Genomic DNA, 22,420 nt, shown 5'->3' on the forward strand with positions numbered 1-22,420 from the left:
TGAGTGCAGTTAGGTATGGGCATGAAATTCTCCGACCCACTGTCAGACCCTACGCTGGTGCAATGGCTCCTGGCTTTCTTCCTGCTGCCCGGCCTCATCCGACAAGAGTATGCAGGCAGTTTGCGTGGGGACTGATACCGCTGACTGACACTCCCCACCCCCCAACCCTATATTGGCCTACTTGACCAAAATTCAATACAACACCCCTGGGGCATTTAGCTTTGGTCCATCTGACACCACCAGGTTGGAACTCAGACTGTCCAGGAGCTCAGTGATGCCCTGGTCCAGATCTGGGGAGAAGATTCCCCGGGAGACATTCAGTCGTCTCAATCGGAGCATGCCCCGTGGTGTGGCATGCATACAAGGACATAAGAGCTTGAATGGATGATAGAAAAACTTGAAAGTAGCCTGTGCTTTCTTTGCCTGCGCTTGAAATGCTAGTCAACCTCCCCCAGCTATAAGAACCTGTGTCCATCTTAAAGCCTTGCTGCTGAAGAAGCCCAGCTAGCTCAGTCGGGAGAGCATGAGACTCTTAATCTCAGGGTCGTGGGTTCGAGCCCCACGTTGGGCGAGGGGACTTTTGTGCAAATGCCCGCAAGAGAGAAAACACGTGTGTATAGAGAACAGCAAATGGCGTGTTGTGCAAAGGAAGATGAATGTATGGTAACAGAAACCAAAGTTACACTGTCGTGTCTGCACAAGTCCACATCTCCACCATTTAATTTGATGACTCTGGACTAAATTTCAAGAGAGCTTAGCAAAAAAGCAACACTCTAGGTTTACCAGCATCCCTACTCTCACCTAGGGTCACAAACTATGGGTAGTGAATGAAAGCATGAGCTCACAGATATAAGCAGCGCAATGAGTTTTCGCCGTCGGGTGGCAGTGCTCGGCCTCGGAGATTGGATGACAAGCTTAGTATTTCAGGAGGAACTCAGATTACAGCTGCAACTCCTCCACATCGAAAGGAGCCTGCTGAGGTGGTTCGGACATTTGAACATCCAGGATGACTTTGAAGAGGTGGTTGGTCAACTCGTCAAGATGGCCGAGTGGTCTAAGGCGCCAGACTCAAGGATAGGCTCCTTCCAGACAAAAGGGACTTCTGGTCTCCAAATGGAGGCGTGGGTTCAAATCCCACTCCTGACATCTACTTTCTTTACTTAAACATATGTTTTCAAGAGCTTCATCAACCTTTGTGTGTTAAACTCAACAAAGTGCGGCTTGTTGAGGTAGCTGTAGGGTTGCTGTGAAATCAGCTTTGCAGCTTATAGGAACTTTTGTAGTGAAGAGCTTTCGTTAACATGACAGAGCTCTGCTTTCTAAGTGGAAGCCTGAATTGAAATCCCGCTTGTATCTGGCATTTGTCATGGAATACCAGAATTGCCACCTCCACCACTGGCACCCTGTGCTTTTCACAGAGGACAGCGGATTTAACCTTAGAACATATAACACATGTGAAAGCTTCCCGAGAAGTCGTGGGGAACTTTATGCTGAATGTAACATCCTTGATTATGAGTGCTTTGCTGGTGGGTCAGTGATGGTCTGGAGAGGCACATGCACTGAGGTATGCACAGGCCTCTACAGGCAAGGCAACGGCACAATGAGTGCAGTTAGGTATGGGCATGAAATTCTCCGACCCACTGTCAGACCCTACGCTGGTGCAATGGCTCCTGGCTTTCTTCCTGCTGCCCGGCCTCATCCGACAAGAGTATGCAGGCAGTTTGCGTGGGGACTGATACCGCTGACTGACACTCCCCACCCCCCAACCCTATATTGGCCTACTTGACCAAAATTCAATACAACACCCCTGGGGCATTTAGCTTTGGTCCATCTGACACCACCAGGTTGGAACTCAGACTGTCCAGGAGCTCAGTGATGCCCTGGTCCAGATCTGGGGAGAAGATTCCCCGGGAGACATTCAGTCGTCTCAATCGGAGCATGCCCCGTGGTGTGGCATGCATACAAGGACATAAGAGCTTGAATGGATGATAGAAAAACTTGAAAGTAGCCTGTGCTTTCTTTGCCTGCGCTTGAAATGCTAGTCAACCTCCCCCAGCTATAAGAACCTGTGTCTATCTTAAAGCCTTGCTGCTGAAGAAGCCCAGCTAGCTCAGTCGGGAGAGCATGAGACTCTTAATCTCAGGGTCGTGGGTTCGAGCCCCACGTTGGGCGAGGGGACTTTTGTGCAAATGCCCGCAAGAGAGAAAACACGTGTGTATAGAGAACAGCAAATGGCGTGTTGTGCAAAGGAAGATGAATGTATGGTAACAGAAACCAAAGTTACACTGTCGTGTCTGCACAAGTCCACATCTCCACCATTTAATTTGATGATTCTGGACTAAATTTCAAGAGAGCTTAGCAAAAAAGCAACACTCTAGGTTTACCAGCATCCCTACTCTCACCTAGGGTCACAAACTATGGGTAGTGAATGAAAGCATGAGCTCACAGATATAAGCAGCGCAATGAGTTTTCGCCGTCGGGTGGCAGTGCTCGGCCTCGGAGATTGGATGACAAGCTTAGTATTTCAGGAGGAACTCAGATTACAGCTGCAACTCCTCCACATCGAAAGGAGCCTGCTGAGGTGGTTCGGACATTTGAACATCCAGGATGACTTTGAAGAGGTGGTTGGTCAACTCGTCAAGATGGCCGAGTGGTCTAAGGCGCCAGACTCAAGGATAGGCTCCTTCCAGACAAAAGGGACTTCTGGTCTCCAAATGGAGGCGTGGGTTCAAATCCCACTCCTCACATCTACTTTCTTTACTTAAACATATGTTTTCAAGAGCTTCATCAACCTTTGTGTGTTAAACTCAACAAAGTGCGGCTTGTTGAGGTAGCTGTAGGGTTGCTGTGAAATCAGCTTTGCAGGTTATAGGAACTTTTGTAGTGAAGAGCTTTCGTTAACATGACAGAGCTCTAAGTGGAAGCCTGAATTGAAATCCCGCTTGTATCTGGCGTTTGTCATGGAATACCAGAATTGCCACCTCCACCACTGGCACCCTGTGCTTTTCACAGAGGACAGCGGATTTAACCTTAGAACATATAACACATGTGAAAGCTTCCCGAGAAGTCGTGGGGAACTTTATGCTGAATGTAACATCCTTGATTATGAGTGCTTTGCTGGTGGGTCAGTGATGGTCTGGAGAGGCACATGCACTGAGGTATGCACAGGCCTCTACAGGCAAGGCAACGGCACAATGAGTGCAGTTAGGTATGGGCATGAAATTCTCCGACCCACTGTCAGACCCTACGCTGGTGCAATGGCTCCTGGCTTTCTTCCTGCTGCCCGGCCTCATCCGACAAGAGTATGCAGGCAGTTTGCGTGGGGACTGATACCGCTGACTGACACTCCCCACCCCCCAACCCTATATTGGCCTACTTGACCAAAATTCAATACAACACCCCTGGGGCATTTAGCTTTGGTCCATCTGACACCACCAGGTTGGAACTCAGACTGTCCAGGAGCTCAGTGATGCCCTGGTCCAGATCTGGGGAGAAGATTCCCCGGGAGACATTCAGTCGTCTCAATCGGAGCATGCCCCGTGGTGTGGCATGCATACAAGGACATAAGAGCTTGAATGGATGATAGAAAAACTTGAAAGTAGCCTGTGCTTTCTTTGCCTGCGCTTGAAATGCTAGTCAACCTCCCCCAGCTATAAGAACCTGTGTCCATCTTAAAGCCTTGCTGCTGAAGAAGCCCAGCTAGCTCAGTCGGGAGAGCATGAGACTCTTAATCTCAGGGTCGTGGGTTCGAGCCCCACGTTGGGCGAGGGGACTTTTGTGCAAATGCCCGCAAGAGAGAAAACACGTGTGTATAGAGAACAGCAAATGGCGTGTTGTGCAAAGGAAGATGAATGTATGGTAACAGAAACCAAAGTTACACTGTCGTGTCTGCACAAGTCCACATCTCCACCATTTGATGATTCTGGACTAAATTTCAAGAGAGCTTAGCAAAAAAGCAACACTCTAGGTTTACCAGCATCCCTACTCTCACCTAGGGTCACAAACTATGGGTAGTGAATGAAAGCATGAGCTCACAGATATAAGCAGCGCAATGAGTTTTCGCCGTCGGGTGGCAGTGCTCGGCCTCGGAGATTGGATGACAAGCTTAGTATTTCAGGAGGAACTCAGATTACAGCTGCAACTCCTCCACATCGAAAGGAGCCTGCTGAGGTGGTTCGGACATTTGAACATCCAGGATGACTTTGAAGAGGTGGTTGGTCAACTCGTCAGGATGGCCGAGTGGTCTAAGGCGCCAGACTCAAGGATAGGCTCCTTCCAGACAAAAGGGACTTCTGGTCTCCAAATGGAGGCGTGGGTTCAAATCCCACTCCTCACATCTACTTTCTTTACTTAAACATATGTTTTCAAGAGCTTCATCAACCTTTGTGTGTTAAACTCAACAAAGTGCGGCTTGTTGAGGTAGCTGTAGGGTTGCTGTGAAATCAGCTTTGCAGCTTATAGGAACTTTTGTAGTGAAGAGCTTTCGTTAACATGACAGAGCTCTGCTTTCTAAGTGGAAGCCTGAATTGAAATCCCGCTTGTATCTGGCATTTGTCATGGAATACCAGAATTGCCACCTCCACCACTGGCACCCTGTGCTTTTCACAGAGGACAGCGGATTTAACCTTAGAACATATAACACATGTGAAAGCTTCCCGAGAAGTCGTGGGGAACTTTATGCTGAATGTAACATCCTTGATTATGAGTGCTTTGCTGGTGGGTCAGTGATGGTCTGGAGAGGCACATGCACTGAGGTATGCACAGGCCTCTACAGGCAAGGCAACGGCACAATGAGTGCAGTTAGGTATGGGCATGAAATTCTCCGACCCACTGTCAGACCCTACGCTGGTGCAATGGCTCCTGGCTTTCTTCCTGCTGCCCGGCCTCATCCGACAAGAGTATGCAGGCAGTTTGCGTGGGGACTGATACCGCTGACTGACACTCCCCACCCCCCAACCCTATATTGGCCTACTTGACCAAAATTCAATACAACACCCCTGGGGCATTTAGCTTTGGTCCATCTGACACCACCAGGTTGGAACTCAGACTGTCCAGGAGCTCAGTGATGCCCTGGTCCAGATCTGGGGAGAAGATTCCCCGGGAGACATTCAGTCGTCTCAATCGGAGCATGCCCCGTGGTGTGGCATGCATACAAGGACATAAGAGCTTGAATGGATGATAGAAAAACTTGAAAGTAGCCTGTGCTTTCTTTGCCTGCGCTTGAAATGCTAGTCAACCTCCCCCAGCTATAAGAACCTGTGTCCATCTTAAAGCCTTGCTGCTGAAGAAGCCCAGCTAGCTCAGTCGGGAGAGCATGAGACTCTTAATCTCAGGGTCGTGGGTTCGAGCCCCACGTTGGGCGAGGGGACTTTTGTGCAAATGCCCGCAAGAGAGAAAACACGTGTGTATAGAGAACAGCAAATGGCGTGTTGTGCAAAGGAAGATGAATGTATGGTAACAGAAACCAAAGTTACACTGTCGTGTCTGCACAAGTCCACATCTCCACCATTTGATGATTCTGGACTAAATTTCAAGAGAGCTTAGCAAAAAAGCAACACTCTAGGTTTACCAGCATCCCTACTCTCACCTAGGGTCACAAACTATGGGTAGTGAATGAAAGCATGAGCTCACAGATATAAGCAGCGCAATGAGTTTTCGCCGTCGGGTGGCAGTGCTCGGCCTCGGAGATTGGATGACAAGCTTAGTATTTCAGGAGGAACTCAGATTACAGCTGCAACTCCTCCACATCGAAAGGAGCCTGCTGAGGTGGTTCGGACATTTGAACATCCAGGATGACTTTGAAGAGGTGGTTGGTCAACTCGTCAGGATGGCCGAGTGGTCTAAGGCGCCAGACTCAAGGATAGGCTCCTTCCAGACAAAAGGGACTTCTGGTCTCCAAATGGAGGCGTGGGTTCAAATCCCACTCCTGACATCTACTTTCTTTACTTAAAAATATGTTTTCAAGAGCTTCATCAACCTTTGTGTGTTAAACTCAACAAAGTGCGGCTTGTTGAGGTAGCTGTAGGGTTGCTGTGAAATCAGCTTTGCAGGTTATAGGAACTTTTGTAGTGAAGAGCTTTCGTTAACATGACAGAGCTCTAAGTGGAAGCCTGAATTGAAATCCCGCTTGTATCTGGCGTTTGTCATGGAATACCAGAATTGCCACCTCCACCACTGGCACCCTGTGCTTTTCACAGAGGACAGCGGATTTAACCTTAGAACATATAACACATGTGAAAGCTTCCCGAGAAGTCGTGGGGAACTTTATGCTGAATGTAACATCCTTGATTATGAGTGCTTTGCTGGTGGGTCAGTGATGGTCTGGAGAGGCACATGCACTGAGGTATGCACAGGCCTCTACAGGCAAGGCAACGGCACAATGAGTGCAGTTAGGTATGGGCATGAAATTCTCCGACCCACTGTCAGACCCTACGCTGGTGCAATGGCTCCTGGCTTTCTTCCTGCTGCCCGGCCTCATCCGACAAGAGTATGCAGGCAGTTTGCGTGGGGACTGATACCGCTGACTGACACTCCCCACCCCCCAACCCTATATTGGCCTACTTGACCAAAATTCAATACAACACCCCTGGGGCATTTAGCTTTGGTCCATCTGACACCACCAGGTTGGAACTCAGACTGTCCAGGAGCTCAGTGATGCCCTGGTCCAGATCTGGGGAGAAGATTCCCCGGGAGACATTCAGTCGTCTCAATCGGAGCATGCCCCGTGGTGTGGCATGCATACAAGGACATAAGAGCTTGAATGGATGATAGAAAAACTTGAAAGTAGCCTGTGCTTTCTTTGCCTGCGCTTGAAATGCTAGTCAACCTCCCCCAGCTATAAGAACCTGTGTCCATCTTAAAGCCTTGCTGCTGAAGAAGCCCAGCTAGCTCAGTCGGGAGAGCATGAGACTCTTAATCTCAGGGTCGTGGGTTCGAGCCCCACGTTGGGCGAGGGGACTTTTGTGCAAATGCCCGCAAGAGAGAAAACACGTGTGTATAGAGAACAGCAAATGGCGTGTTGTGCAAAGGAAGATGAATGTATGGTAACAGAAACCAAAGTTCCACTGTCGTGTCTGCACAAGTCCACATCTCCACCATTTGATGATTCTGGACTAAATTTCAAGAGAGCTTAGCAAAAAAGCAACACTCTAGGTTTACCAGCATCCCTACTCTCACCTAGGGTCACAAACTATGGGTAGTGAATGAAAGCATGAGCTCACAGATATAAGCAGCGCAATGAGTTTTCGCCGTCGGGTGGCAGTGCTCGGCCTCGGAGATTGGATGACAAGCTTAGTATTTCAGGAGGAACTCAGATTACAGCTGCAACTCCTCCACATCGAAAGGAGCCTGCTGAGGTGGTTCGGACATTTGAACATCCAGGATGACTTTGAAGAGGTGGTTGGTCAACTCGTCAGGATGGCCGAGTGGTCTAAGGCGCCAGACTCAAGGATAGGCTCCTTCCAGACAAAAGGGACTTCTGGTCTCCAAATGGAGGCGTGGGTTCAAATCCCACTCCTCACATCTACTTTCTTTACTTAAACATATGTTTTCAAGAGCTTCATCAACCTTTGTGTGTTAAACTCAACAAAGTGCGGCTTGTTGAGGTAGCTGTAGGGTTGCTGTGAAATCAGCTTTGCAGCTTATAGGAACTTTTGTAGTGAAGAGCTTTCGTTAACATGACAGAGCTCTGCTTTCTAAGTGGAAGCCTGAATTGAAATCCCGCTTGTATCTGGCATTTGTCATGGAATACCAGAATTGCCACCTCCACCACTGGCACCCTGTGCTTTTCACAGAGGACAGCGGATTTAACCTTAGAACATATAACACATGTGAAAGCTTCCCGAGAAGTCGTGGGGAACTTTATGCTGAATGTAACATCCTTGATTATGAGTGCTTTGCTGGTGGGTCAGTGATGGTCTGGAGAGGCACATGCACTGAGGTATGCACAGGCCTCTACAGGCAAGGCAACGGCACAATGAGTGCAGTTAGGTATGGGCATGAAATTCTCCGACCCACTGTCAGACCCTACGCTGGTGCAATGGCTCCTGGCTTTCTTCCTGCTGCCCGGCCTCATCCGACAAGAGTATGCAGGCAGTTTGCGTGGGGACTGATACCGCTGACTGACACTCCCCACCCCCCAACCCTATATTGGCCTACTTGACCAAAATTCAATACAACACCCCTGGGGCATTTAGCTTTGGTCCATCTGACACCACCAGGTTGGAACTCAGACTGTCCAGGAGCTCAGTGATGCCCTGGTCCAGATCTGGGGAGAAGATTCCCCGGGAGACATTCAGTCGTCTCAATCGGAGCATGCCCCGTGGTGTGGCATGCATACAAGGACATAAGAGCTTGAATGGATGATAGAAAAACTTGAAAGTAGCCTGTGCTTTCTTTGCCTGCGCTTGAAATGCTAGTCAACCTCCCCCAGCTATAAGAACCTGTGTCCATCTTAAAGCCTTGCTGCTGAAGAAGCCCAGCTAGCTCAGTCGGGAGAGCATGAGACTCTTAATCTCAGGGTCGTGGGTTCGAGCCCCACGTTGGGCGAGGGGACTTTTGTGCAAATGCCCGCAAGAGAGAAAACACGTGTGTATAGAGAACAGCAAATGGCGTGTTGTGCAAAGGAAGATGAATGTATGGTAACAGAAACCAAAGTTACACTGTCGTGTCTGCACAAGTCCACATCTCCACCATTTGATGATTCTGGACTAAATTTCAAGAGAGCTTAGCAAAAAAGCAACACTCTAGGTTTACCTGCATCCCTACTCTCACCTAGGGTCACAAACTATGGGTAGTGAATGAAAGCATGAGCTCACAGATATAAGCAGCGCAATGAGTTTTCGCCGTCGGGTGGCAGTGCTCGGCCTCGGAGATTGGATGACAAGCTTAGTATTTCAGGAGGATCTCAGATTACAGCTGCAACTCCTCCACATCGAACGGAGCCTGCTGAGGTGGTTCGGACATTTGAACATCCAGGATGACTTTGAAGAGGTCGTTGGTCAACTCGTCAGGATGGCCGAGTGGTCTAAGGCGCCAGACTCAAGGATAGGCTCCTTCCAGACAAAAGGGACTTCTGGTCTCCAAATGGAGGCGTGGGTTCAAATCCCACTCCTCACATCTACTTTCTTTACTTAAACATATGTTTTCAAGAGCTTCATCAACCTTTGTGTGTTAAACTCAACAAAGTGCGGCTTGTTGAGGTAGCTGTAGGGTTGCTGTGAAATCAGCTTTGCAGCTTATAGGAACTTTTGTAGTGAAGAGCTTTCGTTAACATGACAGAGCTCTGCTTTCTAAGTGGAAGCCTGAATTGAAATCCCGCTTGTATCTGGCATTTGTCATGGAATACCAGAATTGCCACCTCCACCACTGGCACCCTGTGCTTTTCACAGAGGACAGCGGATTTAACCTTAGAACATATAACACATGTGAAAGCTTCCCGAGAAGTCGTGGGGAACTTTATGCTGAATGTAACATCCTTGATTATGAGTGCTTTGCTGGTGGGTCAGTGATGGTCTGGAGAGGCACATGCACTGAGGTATGCACAGGCCTCTACAGGCAAGGCAACGGCACAATGAGTGCAGTTAGGTATGGGCATGAAATTCTCCGACCCACTGTCAGACCCTACGCTGGTGCAATGGCTCCTGGCTTTCTTCCTGCTGCCCGGCCTCATCCGACAAGAGTATGCAGGCAGTTTGCGTGGGGACTGATACCGCTGACTGACACTCCCCACCCCCCAACCCTATATTGGCCTACTTGACCAAAATTCAATACAACACCCCTGGGGCATTTAGCTTTGGTCCATCTGACACCACCAGGTTGGAACTCAGACTGTCCAGGAGCTCAGTGATGCCCTGGTCCAGATCTGGGGAGAAGATTCCCCGGGAGACATTCAGTCGTCTCAATCGGAGCATGCCCCGTGGTGTGGCATGCATACAAGGACATAAGAGCTTGAATGGATGATAGAAAAACTTGAAAGTAGCCTGTGCTTTCTTTGCCTGCGCTTGAAATGCTAGTCAACCTCCCCCAGCTATAAGAACCTGTGTCCATCTTAAAGCCTTGCTGCTGAAGAAGCCCAGCTAGCTCAGTCGGGAGAGCATGAGACTCTTAATCTCAGGGTCGTGGGTTCGAGCCCCACGTTGGGCGAGGGGACTTTTGTGCAAATGCCCGCAAGAGAGAAAACACGTGTGTATAGAGAACAGCAAATGGCGTGTTGTGCAAAGGAAGATGAATGTATGGTAACAGAAACCAAAGTTACACTGTCGTGTCTGCACAAGTCCACATCTCCACCATTTGATGATTCTGGACTAAATTTCAAGAGAGCTTAGCAAAAAAGCAACACTCTAGGTTTACCAGCATCCCTACTCTCACCTAGGGTCACAAACTATGGGTAGTGAATGAAAGCATGAGCTCACAGATATAAGCAGCGCAATGAGTTTTCGCCGTCGGGTGGCAGTGCTCGGCCTCGGAGATTGGATGACAAGCTTAGTATTTCAGGAGGAACTCAGATTACAGCTGCAACTCCTCCACATCGAAAGGAGCCTGCTGAGGTGGTTCGGACATTTGAACATCCAGGATGACTTTGAAGAGGTGGTTGGTCAACTCGTCAGGATGGCCGAGTGGTCTAAGGCGCCAGACTCAAGGATAGGCTCCTTCCAGACAAAAGGGACTTCTGGTCTCCAAATGGAGGCGTGGGTTCAAATCCCACTCCTGACATCTACTTTCTTTACTTAAAAATATGTTTTCAAGAGCTTCATCAACCTTTGTGTGTTAAACTCAACAAAGTGCGGCTTGTTGAGGTAGCTGTAGGGTTGCTGTGAAATCAGCTTTGCAGGTTATAGGAACTTTTGTAGTGAAGAGCTTTCGTTAACATGACAGAGCTCTAAGTGGAAGCCTGAATTGAAATCCCGCTTGTATCTGGCGTTTGTCATGGAATACCAGAATTGCCACCTCCACCACTGGCACCCTGTGCTTTTCACAGAGGACAGCGGATTTAACCTTAGAACATATAACACATGTGAAAGCTTCCCGAGAAGTCGTGGGGAACTTTATGCTGAATGTAACATCCTTGATTATGAGTGCTTTGCTGGTGGGTCAGTGATGGTCTGGAGAGGCACATGCACTGAGGTATGCACAGGCCTCTACAGGCAAGGCAACGGCACAATGAGTGCAGTTAGGTATGGGCATGAAATTCTCCGACCCACTGTCAGACCCTACGCTGGTGCAATGGCTCCTGGCTTTCTTCCTGCTGCCCGGCCTCATCCGACAAGAGTATGCAGGCAGTTTGCGTGGGGACTGATACCGCTGACTGACACTCCCCACCCCCCAACCCTATATTGGCCTACTTGACCAAAATTCAATACAACACCCCTGGGGCATTTAGCTTTGGTCCATCTGACACCACCAGGTTGGAACTCAGACTGTCCAGGAGCTCAGTGATGCCCTGGTCCAGATCTGGGGAGAAGATTCCCCGGGAGACATTCAGTCGTCTCAATCGGAGCATGCCCCGTGGTGTGGCATGCATACAAGGACATAAGAGCTTGAATGGATGATAGAAAAACTTGAAAGTAGCCTGTGCTTTCTTTGCCTGCGCTTGAAATGCTAGTCAACCTCCCCCAGCTATAAGAACCTGTGTCCATCTTAAAGCCTTGCTGCTGAAGAAGCCCAGCTAGCTCAGTCGGGAGAGCATGAGACTCTTAATCTCAGGGTCGTGGGTTCGAGCCCCACGTTGGGCGAGGGGACTTTTGTGCAAATGCCCGCAAGAGAGAAAACACGTGTGTATAGAGAACAGCAAATGGCGTGTTGTGCAAAGGAAGATGAATGTATGGTAACAGAAACCAAAGTTCCACTGTCGTGTCTGCACAAGTCCACATCTCCACCATTTGATGATTCTGGACTAAATTTCAAGAGAGCTTAGCAAAAAAGCAACACTCTAGGTTTACCAGCATCCCTACTCTCACCTAGGGTCACAAACTATGGGTAGTGAATGAAAGCATGAGCTCACAGATATAAGCAGCGCAATGAGTTTTCGCCGTCGGGTGGCAGTGCTCGGCCTCGGAGATTGGATGACAAGCTTAGTATTTCAGGAGGAACTCAGATTACAGCTGCAACTCCTCCACATCGAAAGGAGCCTGCTGAGGTGGTTCGGACATTTGAACATCCAGGATGACTTTGAAGAGGTGGTTGGTCAACTCGTCAGGATGGCCGAGTGGTCTAAGGCGCCAGACTCAAGGATAGGCTCCTTCCAGACAAAAGGGACTTCTGGTCTCCAAATGGAGGCGTGGGTTCAAATCCCACTCCTCACATCTACTTTCTTTACTTAAACATATGTTTTCAAGAGCTTCATCAACCTTTGTGTGTTAAACTCAACAAAGTGCGGCTTGTTGAGGTAGCTGTAGGGTTGCTGTGAAATCAGCTTTGCAGCTTATAGGAACTTTTGTAGTGAAGAGCTTTCGTTAACATGACAGAGCTCTGCTTTCTAAGTGGAAGCCTGAATTGAAATCCCGCTTGTATCTGGCATTTGTCATGGAATACCAGAATTGCCACCTCCACCACTGGCACCCTGTGCTTTTCACAGAGGACAGCGGATTTAACCTTAGAACATATAACACATGTGAAAGCTTCCCGAGAAGTCGTGGGGAACTTTATGCTGAATGTAACATCCTTGATTATGAGTGCTTTGCTGGTGGGTCAGTGATGGTCTGGAGAGGCACATGCACTGAGGTATGCACAGGCCTCTACAGGCAAGGCAACGGCACAATGAGTGCAGTTAGGTATGGGCATGAAATTCTCCGACCCACTGTCAGACCCTACGCTGGTGCAATGGCTCCTGGCTTTCTTCCTGCTGCCCGGCCTCATCCGACAAGAGTATGCAGGCAGTTTGCGTGGGGACTGATACCGCTGACTGACACTCCCCACCCCCCAACCCTATATTGGCCTACTTGACCAAAATTCAATACAACACCCCTGGGGCATTTAGCTTTGGTCCATCTGACACCACCAGGTTGGAACTCAGACTGTCCAGGAGCTCAGTGATGCCCTGGTCCAGATCTGGGGAGAAGATTCCCCGGGAGACATTCAGTCGTCTCAATCGGAGCATGCCCCGTGGTGTGGCATGCATACAAGGACATAAGAGCTTGAATGGATGATAGAAAAACTTGAAAGTAGCCTGTGCTTTCTTTGCCTGCGCTTGAAATGCTAGTCAACCTCCCCCAGCTATAAGAACCTGTGTCCATCTTAAAGCCTTGCTGCTGAAGAAGCCCAGCTAGCTCAGTCGGGAGAGCATGAGACTCTTAATCTCAGGGTCGTGGGTTCGAGCCCCACGTTGGGCGAGGGGACTTTTGTGCAAATGCCCGCAAGAGAGAAAACACGTGTGTATAGAGAACAGCAAATGGCGTGTTGTGCAAAGGAAGATGAATGTATGGTAACAGAAACCAAAGTTACACTGTCGTGTCTGCACAAGTCCACATCTCCACCATTTGATGATTCTGGACTAAATTTCAAGAGAGCTTAGCAAAAAAGCAACACTCTAGGTTTACCTGCATCCCTACTCTCACCTAGGGTCACAAACTATGGGTAGTGAATGAAAGCATGAGCTCACAGATATAAGCAGCGCAATGAGTTTTCGCCGTCGGGTGGCAGTGCTCGGCCTCGGAGATTGGATGACAAGCTTAGTATTTCAGGAGGATCTCAGATTACAGCTGCAACTCCTCCACATCGAACGGAGCCTGCTGAGGTGGTTCGGACATTTGAACATCCAGGATGACTTTGAAGAGGTCGTTGGTCAACTCGTCAGGATGGCCGAGTGGTCTAAGGCGCCAGACTCAAGGATAGGCTCCTTCCAGACAAAAGGGACTTCTGGTCTCCAAATGGAGGCGTGGGTTCAAATCCCACTCCTCACATCTACTTTCTTTACTTAAACATATGTTTTCAAGAGCTTCATCAACCTTTGTGTGTTAAACTCAACAAAGTGCGGCTTGTTGAGGTAGCTGTAGGGTTGCTGTGAAATCAGCTTTGCAGCTTATAGGAACTTTTGTAGTGAAGAGCTTTCGTTAACATGACAGAGCTCTGCTTTCTAAGTGGAAGCCTGAATTGAAATCCCGCTTGTATCTGGCATTTGTCATGGAATACCAGAATTGCCACCTCCACCACTGGCACCCTGTGCTTTTCACAGAGGACAGCGGATTTAACCTTAGAACATATAACACATGTGAAAGCTTCCCGAGAAGTCGTGGGGAACTTTATGCTGAATGTAACATCCTTGATTATGAGTGCTTTGCTGGTGGGTCAGTGATGGTCTGGAGAGGCACATGCACTGAGGTATGCACAGGCCTCTACAGGCAAGGCAACGGCACAATGAGTGCAGTTAGGTATGGGCATGAAATTCTCCGACCCACTGTCAGACCCTACGCTGGTGCAATGGCTCCTGGCTTTCTTCCTGCTGCCCGGCCTCATCCGACAAGAGTATGCAGGCAGTTTGCGTGGGGACTGATACCGCTGACTGACACTCCCCACCCCCCAACCCTATATTGGCCTACTTGACCAAAATTCAATACAACACCCCTGGGGCATTTAGCTTTGGTCCATCTGACACCACCAGGTTGGAACTCAGACTGTCCAGGAGCTCAGTGATGCCCTGGTCCAGATCTGGGGAGAAGATTCCCCGGGAGACATTCAGTCGTCTCAATCGGAGCATGCCCCGTGGTGTGGCATGCATACAAGGACATAAGAGCTTGAATGGATGATAGAAAAACTTGAAAGTAGCCTGTGCTTTCTTTGCCTGCGCTTGAAATGCTAGTCAACCTCCCCCAGCTATAAGAACCTGTGTCTATCTTAAAGCCTTGCTGCTGAAGAAGCCCAGCTAGCTCAGTCGGGAGAGCATGAGACTCTTAATCTCAGGGTCGTGGGTTCGAGCCCCACGTTGGGCGAGGGGACTTTTGTGCAAATGCCCGCAAGAGAGAAAACACGTGTGTATAGAGAACAGCAAATGGCGTGTTGTGCAAAGGAAGATGAATGTATGGTAACAGAAACCAAAGTTACACTGTCGTGTCTGCACAAGTCCACATCTCCACCATTTAATTTGATGATTCTGGACTAAATTTCAAGAGAGCTTAGCAAAAAAGCAACACTCTAGGTTTACCAGCATCCCTACTCTCACCTAGGGTCACAAACTATGGGTAGTGAATGAAAGCATGAGCTCACAGATATAAGCAGCGCAATGAGTTTTCGCCGTCGGGTGGCAGTGCTCGGCCTCGGAGATTGGATGACAAGCTTAGTATTTCAGGAGGAACTCAGATTACAGCTGCAACTCCTCCACATCGAAAGGAGCCTGCTGAGGTGGTTCGGACATTTGAACATCCAGGATGACTTTGAAGAGGTGGTTGGTCAACTCGTCAAGATGGCCGAGTGGTCTAAGGCGCCAGACTCAAGGATAGGCTCCTTCCAGACAAAAGGGACTTCTGGTCTCCAAATGGAGGCGTGGGTTCAAATCCCACTCCTCACATCTACTTTCTTTACTTAAACATATGTTTTCAAGAGCTTCATCAACCTTTGTGTGTTAAACTCAACAAAGTGCGGCTTGTTGAGGTAGCTGTAGGGTTGCTGTGAAATCAGCTTTGCAGCTTATAGGAACTTTTGTAGTGAAGAGCTTTCGTTAACATGACAGAGCTCTGCTTTCTAAGTGGAAGCCTGAATTGAAATCCCGCTTGTATCTGGCATTTGTCATGGAATACCAGAATTGCCACCTCCACCACTGGCACCCTGTGCTTTTCACAGAGGACAGCGGATTTAACCTTAGAACATATAACACATGTGAAAGCTTCCCGAGAAGTCGTGGGGAACTTTATGCTGAATGTAACATCCTTGATTATGAGTGCTTTGCTGGTGGGTCAGTGATGGTCTGGAGAGGCACATGCACTGAGGTATGCACAGGCCTCTACAGGCAAGGCAACGGCACAATGAGTGCAGTTAGGTATGGGCATGAAATTCTCCGACCCACTGTCAGACCCTACGCTGGTGCAATGGCTCCTGGCTTTCTTCCTGCTGCCCGGCCTCATCCGACAAGAGTATGCAGGCAGTTTGCGTGGGGACTGATACCGCTGACTGACACTCCCCACCCCCCAACCCTATATTGGCCTACTTGACCAAAATTCAATACAACACCCCTGGGGCATTTAGCTTTGGTCCATCTGACACCACCAGGTTGGAACTCAGACTGTCCAGGAGCTCAGTGATGCCCTGGTCCAGATCTGGGGAGAAGATTCCCCGGGAGACATTCAGTCGTCTCAATCGGAGCATGCCCCGTGGTGTGGCATGCATACAAGGACATAAGAGCTTGAATGGATGATAGAAAAACTTGAAAGTAGCCTGTGCTTTCTTTGCCTGCGCTTGAAATGCTAGTCAACCTCCCCCAGCTATAAGAACCTGTGTCCATCTTAAAGCCTTACTGCTGAAGAAGCCCAGCTAGCTCAGTCGGGAGAGCATGAGACTCTTAATCTCAGGGTCGTGGGTTCGAGCCCCACGTTGGGCGAGGGGACTTTTGTGCAAATGCCCGCAAGAGAGAAAACACGTGTGTATAGAGAACAGCAAATGGCGTGTTGTGCAAAGGAAGATGAATGTATGGTAACAGAAACCAAAGTTACACTGTCGTGTCTGCACAAGTCCACATCTCCACCATTTAATTTGATGACTCTGGACTAAATTTCAAGAGAGCTTAGCAAAAAAGCAACACTCTAGGTTTACCAGCATCCCTACTCTCACCTAGGGTCACAAACTATGGGTAGTGAATGAAAGCATGAGCTCACAGATATAAGCAGCGCAATGAGTTTTCGCCGTCGGGTGGCAGTGCTCGGCCTCGGAGATTGGATGACAAGCTTAGTATTTCAGGAGGAACTCAGATTACAGCTGCAACTCCTCCACATCGAAAGGAGCCTGCTGAGGTGGTTCGGACATTTGAACATCCAGGATGACTTTGAAGAGGTGGTTGGTCAACTCGTCAGGATGGCCGAGTGGTCTAAGGCGCCAGACTCAAGGATAGGCTCCTTCCAGACAAAAGGGACTTCTGGTCTCCAAATGGAGGCGTGGGTTCAAATCCCACTCCTGACATCTACTTTCTTTACTTAAACATATGTTTTCAAGAGCTTCATCAACCTTTGTGTGTTAAACTCAACAAAGTGCGGCTTGTTGAGGTAGCTGTAGGGTTGCTGTGAAATCAGCTTTGCAGCTTATAGGAACTTTTGTAGTGAAGAGCTTTCGTTAACATGACAGAGCTCTGCTTTCTAAGTGGAAGCCTGAATTGAAATCCCGCTTGTATCTGGCATTTGTCATGGAATACCAGAATTGCCACCTCCACCACTGGCACCCTGTGCTTTTCACAGAGGACAGCGGATTTAACCTTAGAACATATAACACATGTGAAAGCTTCCCGAGAAGTCGTGGGGAACTTTATGCTGAATGTAACATCCTTGATTATGAGTGCTTTGCTGGTGGGTCAGTGATGGTCTGGAGAGGCACATGCACTGAGGTATGCACAGGCCTCTACAGGCAAGGCAACGGCACAATGAGTGCAGTTAGGTATGGGCATGAAATTCTCCGACCCACTGTCAGACCCTACGCTGGTGCAATGGCTCCTGGCTTTCTTCCTGCTGCCCGGCCTCATCCGACAAGAGTATGCAGGCAGTTTGCGTGGGGACTGATACCGCTGACTGACACTCCCCACCCCCCAACCCTATATTGGCCTACTTGACCAAAATTCAATACAACACCCCTGGGGCATTTAGCTTTGGTCCATCTGACACCACCAGGTTGGAACTCAGACTGTCCAGGAGCTCAGTGATGCCCTGGTCCAGATCTGGGGAGAAGATTCCCCGGGAGACATTCAGTCGTCTCAATCGGAGCATGCCCCGTGGTGTGGCATGCATACAAGGACATAAGAGCTTGAATGGATGATAGAAAAACTTGAAAGTAGCCTGTGCTTTCTTTGCCTGCGCTTGAAATGCTAGTCAACCTCCCCCAGCTATAAGAACCTGTGTCCATCTTAAAGCCTTGCTGCTGAAGAAGCCCAGCTAGCTCAGTCGGGAGAGCATGAGACTCTTAATCTCAGGGTCGTGGGTTCGAGCCCCACGTTGGGCGAGGGGACTTTTGTGCAAATGCCCGCAAGAGAGAAAACACGTGTGTATAGAGAACAGCAAATGGCGTGTTGTGCAAAGGAAGATGAATGTATGGTAACAGAAACCAAAGTTACACTGTCGTGTCTGCACAAGTCCACATCTCCACCATTTGATGACTCTGGACTAAATTTCAAGAGAGCTTAGCAAAAAAGCAACACTCTAGGTTTACCAGCATCCCTACTCTCACCTAGGGTCACAAACTATGGGTAGTGAATGAAAGCATGAGCTCACAGATATAAGCAGCGCAATGAGTTTTCGCCGTCGGGTGGCAGTGCTCGGCCTCGGAGATTGGATGACAAGCTTAGTATTTCAGGAGGAACTCAGATTACAGCTGCAACTCCTCCACATCGAAAGGAGCCTGCTGAGGTGGTTCGGACATTTGAACATCCAGGATGACTTTGAAGAGGTGGTTGGTCAACTCGTCAGGATGGCCGAGTGGTCTAAGGCGCCAGACTCAAGGATAGGCTCCTTCCAGACAAAAGGGACTTCTGGTCTCCAAATGGAGGCGTGGGTTCAAATCCCACTCCTCACATCTACTTTCTTTACTTAAACATATGTTTTCAAGAGCTTCATCAACCTTTGTGTGTTAAACTCAACAAAGTGCGGCTTGTTGAGGTAGCTGTAGGGTTGCTGTGAAATCAGCTTTGCAGCTTATAGGAACTTTTGTAGTGAAGAGCTTTCGTTAACATGACAGAGCTCTGCTTTCTAAGTGGAAGCCTGAATTGAAATCCCGCTTGTATCTGGCATTTGTCATGGAATACCAGAATTGCCACCTCCACCACTGGCACCCTGTGCTTTTCACAGAGGACAGCGGATTTAACCTTAGAACATATAACACATGTGAAAGCTTCCCGAGAAGTCGTGGGGAACTTTATGCTGAATGTAACATCCTTGATTATGAGTGCTTTGCTGGTGGGTCAGTGATGGTCTGGAGAGGCACATGCACTGAGGTATGCACAGGCCTCTACAGGCAAGGCAACGGCACAATGAGTGCAGTTAGGTATGGGCATGAAATTCTCCGACCCACTGTCAGACCCTACGCTGGTGCAATGGCTCCTGGCTTTCTTCCTGCTGCCCGGCCTCATCCGACAAGAATATGCAGGCAGTTTGCGTGGGGACTGATACCGCTGACTGACACTCCCCACCCCCCAACCCTATATTGGCCTACTTGACCAAAATTCAATACAACACCCCTGGGGCATTTAGCTTTGGTCCATCTGACACCACCAGGTTGGAACTCAGACTGTCCAGGAGCTCAGTGATGCCCTGGTCCAGATCTGGGGAGAAGATTCCCCGGGAGACATTCAGTCGTCTCAATCGGAGCATGCCCCGTGGTGTGGCATGCATACAAGGACATAAGAGCTTGAATGGATGATAGAAAAACTTGAAAGTAGCCTGTGCTTTCTTTGCCTGCGCTTGAAATGCTAGTCAACCTCCCCCAGCTATAAGAACCTGTGTCTATCTTAAAGCCTTGCTGCTGAAGAAGCCCAGCTAGCTCAGTCGGGAGAGCATGAGACTCTTAATCTCAGGGTCGTGGGTTCGAGCCCCACGTTGGGCGAGGGGACTTTTGTGCAAATGCCCGCAAGAGAGAAAACACGTGTGTATAGAGAACAGCAAATGGCGTGTTGTGCAAAGGAAGATGAATGTATGGTAACAGAAACCAAAGTTACACTGTCGTGTCTGCACAAGTCCACATCTCCACCATTTAATTTGATGATTCTGGACTAAATTTCAAGAGAGCTTAGCAAAAAAGCAACACTCTAGGTTTACCAGCATCCCTACTCTCACCTAGGGTCACAAACTATGGGTAGTGAATGAAAGCATGAGCTCACAGATATAAGCAGCGCAATGAGTTTTCGCCGTCGGGTGGCAGTGCTCGGCCTCGGAGATTGGATGACAAGCTTAGTATTTCAGGAGGAACTCAGATTACAGCTGCAACTCCTCCACATCGAAAGGAGCCTGCTGAGGTGGTTCGGACATTTGAACATCCAGGATGACTTTGAAGAGGTGGTTGGTCAACTCGTCAAGATGGCCGAGTGGTCTAAGGCGCCAGACTCAAGGATAGGCTCCTTCCAGTCAAAAGGGACTTCTGGTCTCCAAATGGAGGCGTGGGTTCAAATCCCACTCCTCACATCTACTTTCTTTACTTAAACATATGTTTTCAAGAGCTTCATCAACCTTTGTGTGTTAAACTCAACAAAGTGCGGCTTGTTGAGGTAGCTGTAGGGTTGCTGTGAAATCAGCTTTGCAGCTTATAGGAACTTTTGTAGTGAAGAGCTTTCGTTAACATGACAGAGCTCTGCTTTCTAAGTGGAAGCCTGAATTGAAATCCCGCTTGTATCTGGCATTTGTCATGGAATACCAGAATTGCCACCTCCACCACTGGCACCCTGTGCTTTTCACAGAGGACAGCGGATTTAACCTTAGAACATATAACACATGTGAAAGCTTCCCGAGAAGTCGTGGGGAACTTTATGCTGAATGTAACATCCTTGATTATGAGTGCTTTGCTGGTGGGTCAGTGATGGTCTGGAGAGGCACATGCACTGAGGTATGCACAGGCCTCTACAGGCAAGGCAACGGCACAATGAGTGCAGTTAGGTATGGGCATGAAATTCTCCGACCCACTGTCAGACCCTACGCTGGTGCAATGGCTCCTGGCTTTCTTCCTGCTGCCCGGCCTCATCCGACAAGAGTATGCAGGCAGTTTGCGTGGGGACTGATACCGCTGACTGACACTCCCCACCCCCCAACCCTATATTGGCCTACTTGACCAAAATTCAATACAACACCCCTGGGGCATTTAGCTTTGGTCCATCTGACACCACCAGGTTGGAACTCAGACTGTCCAGGAGCTCAGTGATGCCCTGGTCCAGATCTGGGGAGAAGATTCCCCGGGAGACATTCAGTCGTCTCAATCGGAGCATGCCCCGTGGTGTGGCATGCATACAAGGACATAAGAGCTTGAATGGATGATAGAAAAACTTGAAAGTAGCCTGTGCTTTCTTTGCCTGCGCTTGAAATGCTAGTCAACCTCCCCCAGCTATAAGAACCTGTGTCCATCTTAAAGCCTTGCTGCTGAAGAAGCCCAGCTAGCTCAGTCGGGAGAGCATGAGACTCTTACTCTCAGGGTCGTGGGTTCGAGCCCCACGTTGGGCGAGGGGACTTTTGTGCAAATGCCCGCAAGAGAGAAAACACGTGTGTATAGAGAACAGCAAATGGCGTGTTGTGCAAAGGAAGATGAATGTATGGTAACAGAAACCAAAGTTACACTGTTGTGTCTGCACAAGTCCACATCTCCACCATTTAATTTGATGATTCTGGACTAAATTTCAAGAGAGCTTAGCAAAAAAGCAACACTCTAGGTTTACCAGCATCCCTACTCTCACCTAGGGTCACAAACTATGGGTAGTGAATGAAAGCATGAGCTCACAGATATAAGCAGCGCAATGAGTTTTCGCCGTCGGGTGGCAGTGCTCGGCCTCGGAGATTGGATGACAAGCTTAGTATTTCAGGAGGAACTCAGATTACAGCTGCAACTCCTCCACATCGAAAGGAGCCTGCTGAGGTGGTTCGGACATTTGAACATCCAGGATGACTTTGAAGAGGTCGTTGGTCAACTCGTCAGGATGGCCGAGTGGTCTAAGGCGCCAGACTCAAGGATAGGCTCCTTCCAGACAAAAGGGACTTCTGGTCTCCAAATGGAGGCGTGGGTTCAAATCCCACTCCTGACATCTACTTTCTTTACTTAAACATATGTTTTCAAGAGCTTCATCAACCTTTGTGTGTTAAACTCAACAAAGTGCGGCTTGTTGAGGTAGCTGTAGGGTTGCTGTGAAATCAGCTTTGCAGGTTATAGGAACTTTTGTAGTGAAGAGCTTTCGTTAACATGACAGAGCTCTAAGTGGAAGCCTGAATTGAAATCCCGCTTGTATCTGGCGTTTGTCATGGAATACCAGAATTGCCACCTCCACCACTGGCACCCTGTGCTTTTCACAGAGGACAGCGGATTTAACCTTAGAACATATAACACATGTGAAAGCTTCCCGAGAAGTCGTGGGGAACTTTATGCTGAATGTAACATCCTTGATTATGAGTGCTTTGCTGGTGGGTCAGTGATGGTCTGGAGAGGCACATGCACTGAGGTATGCACAGGCCTCTACAGGCAAGGCAACGGCACAATGAGTGCAGTTAGGTATGGGCATGAAATTCTCCGACCCACTGTCAGACCCTACGCTGGTGCAATGGCTCCTGGC

The 22,420-nt window shown here is 48.9% G+C and overlaps 28 non-coding genes across 28 annotated transcripts; all 28 read left to right on the top strand.

Annotated features, from left to right (window-relative positions):
* The first annotated feature begins 498 nt into the window (after nucleotides 1–498).
* Nucleotides 499–571, top strand: trnak-cuu (transfer RNA lysine (anticodon CUU)). The gene has a single exon. It is a non-coding gene; the product is annotated as a tRNA-Lys (tRNA).
* Nucleotides 572–1,035: 464 nt separating this feature from the next.
* On the top strand, nucleotides 1,036–1,146 carry trnal-caa (transfer RNA leucine (anticodon CAA)). Its single transcript has 2 exons — nucleotides 1,036–1,073; nucleotides 1,101–1,146. It is a non-coding gene; the product is annotated as a tRNA-Leu (tRNA).
* A 953-nt stretch (nucleotides 1,147–2,099) lies between these two features.
* On the top strand, nucleotides 2,100–2,172 carry trnak-cuu (transfer RNA lysine (anticodon CUU)). Its single transcript has one exon. It is a non-coding gene; the product is annotated as a tRNA-Lys (tRNA).
* A 464-nt stretch (nucleotides 2,173–2,636) lies between these two features.
* Nucleotides 2,637–2,747, top strand: trnal-caa (transfer RNA leucine (anticodon CAA)). The gene is made up of 2 exons: nucleotides 2,637–2,674; nucleotides 2,702–2,747. It is a non-coding gene; the product is annotated as a tRNA-Leu (tRNA).
* A 946-nt stretch (nucleotides 2,748–3,693) lies between these two features.
* On the top strand, nucleotides 3,694–3,766 carry trnak-cuu (transfer RNA lysine (anticodon CUU)). The gene has a single exon. It is a non-coding gene; the product is annotated as a tRNA-Lys (tRNA).
* Nucleotides 3,767–4,225: 459 nt separating this feature from the next.
* Nucleotides 4,226–4,336, top strand: trnal-caa (transfer RNA leucine (anticodon CAA)). The gene is made up of 2 exons: nucleotides 4,226–4,263; nucleotides 4,291–4,336. It is a non-coding gene; the product is annotated as a tRNA-Leu (tRNA).
* A 953-nt stretch (nucleotides 4,337–5,289) lies between these two features.
* Nucleotides 5,290–5,362, top strand: trnak-cuu (transfer RNA lysine (anticodon CUU)). The gene has a single exon. It is a non-coding gene; the product is annotated as a tRNA-Lys (tRNA).
* Nucleotides 5,363–5,821: 459 nt separating this feature from the next.
* Nucleotides 5,822–5,932, top strand: trnal-caa (transfer RNA leucine (anticodon CAA)). The gene is made up of 2 exons: nucleotides 5,822–5,859; nucleotides 5,887–5,932. It is a non-coding gene; the product is annotated as a tRNA-Leu (tRNA).
* A 946-nt stretch (nucleotides 5,933–6,878) lies between these two features.
* trnak-cuu (transfer RNA lysine (anticodon CUU)) lies at nucleotides 6,879–6,951 on the top strand. The gene has a single exon. It is a non-coding gene; the product is annotated as a tRNA-Lys (tRNA).
* Nucleotides 6,952–7,410: 459 nt separating this feature from the next.
* trnal-caa (transfer RNA leucine (anticodon CAA)) lies at nucleotides 7,411–7,521 on the top strand. The gene is made up of 2 exons: nucleotides 7,411–7,448; nucleotides 7,476–7,521. It is a non-coding gene; the product is annotated as a tRNA-Leu (tRNA).
* A 953-nt stretch (nucleotides 7,522–8,474) lies between these two features.
* trnak-cuu (transfer RNA lysine (anticodon CUU)) lies at nucleotides 8,475–8,547 on the top strand. The gene has a single exon. It is a non-coding gene; the product is annotated as a tRNA-Lys (tRNA).
* A 459-nt stretch (nucleotides 8,548–9,006) lies between these two features.
* trnal-caa (transfer RNA leucine (anticodon CAA)) lies at nucleotides 9,007–9,117 on the top strand. The gene is made up of 2 exons: nucleotides 9,007–9,044; nucleotides 9,072–9,117. It is a non-coding gene; the product is annotated as a tRNA-Leu (tRNA).
* A 953-nt stretch (nucleotides 9,118–10,070) lies between these two features.
* Nucleotides 10,071–10,143, top strand: trnak-cuu (transfer RNA lysine (anticodon CUU)). The gene has a single exon. It is a non-coding gene; the product is annotated as a tRNA-Lys (tRNA).
* A 459-nt stretch (nucleotides 10,144–10,602) lies between these two features.
* On the top strand, nucleotides 10,603–10,713 carry trnal-caa (transfer RNA leucine (anticodon CAA)). Its single transcript has 2 exons — nucleotides 10,603–10,640; nucleotides 10,668–10,713. It is a non-coding gene; the product is annotated as a tRNA-Leu (tRNA).
* Nucleotides 10,714–11,659: 946 nt separating this feature from the next.
* trnak-cuu (transfer RNA lysine (anticodon CUU)) lies at nucleotides 11,660–11,732 on the top strand. The gene has a single exon. It is a non-coding gene; the product is annotated as a tRNA-Lys (tRNA).
* A 459-nt stretch (nucleotides 11,733–12,191) lies between these two features.
* Nucleotides 12,192–12,302, top strand: trnal-caa (transfer RNA leucine (anticodon CAA)). The gene is made up of 2 exons: nucleotides 12,192–12,229; nucleotides 12,257–12,302. It is a non-coding gene; the product is annotated as a tRNA-Leu (tRNA).
* A 953-nt stretch (nucleotides 12,303–13,255) lies between these two features.
* On the top strand, nucleotides 13,256–13,328 carry trnak-cuu (transfer RNA lysine (anticodon CUU)). The gene has a single exon. It is a non-coding gene; the product is annotated as a tRNA-Lys (tRNA).
* A 459-nt stretch (nucleotides 13,329–13,787) lies between these two features.
* On the top strand, nucleotides 13,788–13,898 carry trnal-caa (transfer RNA leucine (anticodon CAA)). The gene is made up of 2 exons: nucleotides 13,788–13,825; nucleotides 13,853–13,898. It is a non-coding gene; the product is annotated as a tRNA-Leu (tRNA).
* Nucleotides 13,899–14,851: 953 nt separating this feature from the next.
* trnak-cuu (transfer RNA lysine (anticodon CUU)) lies at nucleotides 14,852–14,924 on the top strand. Its single transcript has one exon. It is a non-coding gene; the product is annotated as a tRNA-Lys (tRNA).
* A 464-nt stretch (nucleotides 14,925–15,388) lies between these two features.
* Nucleotides 15,389–15,499, top strand: trnal-caa (transfer RNA leucine (anticodon CAA)). Its single transcript has 2 exons — nucleotides 15,389–15,426; nucleotides 15,454–15,499. It is a non-coding gene; the product is annotated as a tRNA-Leu (tRNA).
* Nucleotides 15,500–16,452: 953 nt separating this feature from the next.
* trnak-cuu (transfer RNA lysine (anticodon CUU)) lies at nucleotides 16,453–16,525 on the top strand. The gene has a single exon. It is a non-coding gene; the product is annotated as a tRNA-Lys (tRNA).
* A 464-nt stretch (nucleotides 16,526–16,989) lies between these two features.
* Nucleotides 16,990–17,100, top strand: trnal-caa (transfer RNA leucine (anticodon CAA)). The gene is made up of 2 exons: nucleotides 16,990–17,027; nucleotides 17,055–17,100. It is a non-coding gene; the product is annotated as a tRNA-Leu (tRNA).
* A 953-nt stretch (nucleotides 17,101–18,053) lies between these two features.
* Nucleotides 18,054–18,126, top strand: trnak-cuu (transfer RNA lysine (anticodon CUU)). The gene has a single exon. It is a non-coding gene; the product is annotated as a tRNA-Lys (tRNA).
* A 459-nt stretch (nucleotides 18,127–18,585) lies between these two features.
* On the top strand, nucleotides 18,586–18,696 carry trnal-caa (transfer RNA leucine (anticodon CAA)). The gene is made up of 2 exons: nucleotides 18,586–18,623; nucleotides 18,651–18,696. It is a non-coding gene; the product is annotated as a tRNA-Leu (tRNA).
* A 953-nt stretch (nucleotides 18,697–19,649) lies between these two features.
* On the top strand, nucleotides 19,650–19,722 carry trnak-cuu (transfer RNA lysine (anticodon CUU)). The gene has a single exon. It is a non-coding gene; the product is annotated as a tRNA-Lys (tRNA).
* Nucleotides 19,723–20,186: 464 nt separating this feature from the next.
* trnal-caa (transfer RNA leucine (anticodon CAA)) lies at nucleotides 20,187–20,297 on the top strand. Its single transcript has 2 exons — nucleotides 20,187–20,224; nucleotides 20,252–20,297. It is a non-coding gene; the product is annotated as a tRNA-Leu (tRNA).
* Nucleotides 20,298–21,250: 953 nt separating this feature from the next.
* trnak-cuu (transfer RNA lysine (anticodon CUU)) lies at nucleotides 21,251–21,323 on the top strand. The gene has a single exon. It is a non-coding gene; the product is annotated as a tRNA-Lys (tRNA).
* Nucleotides 21,324–21,787: 464 nt separating this feature from the next.
* Nucleotides 21,788–21,898, top strand: trnal-caa (transfer RNA leucine (anticodon CAA)). The gene is made up of 2 exons: nucleotides 21,788–21,825; nucleotides 21,853–21,898. It is a non-coding gene; the product is annotated as a tRNA-Leu (tRNA).
* The last annotated feature ends 522 nt before the right edge of the window (nucleotides 21,899–22,420 follow it).

Source organism: Rhamphochromis longiceps, linkage group LG22, assembly GCF_057381845.1.
Source record: "Rhamphochromis longiceps isolate RC_006_pf linkage group LG22, R_longiceps_female_GT1.1, whole genome shotgun sequence".
NCBI lineage: Eukaryota > Metazoa > Chordata > Actinopteri > Cichliformes > Cichlidae > Rhamphochromis > Rhamphochromis longiceps.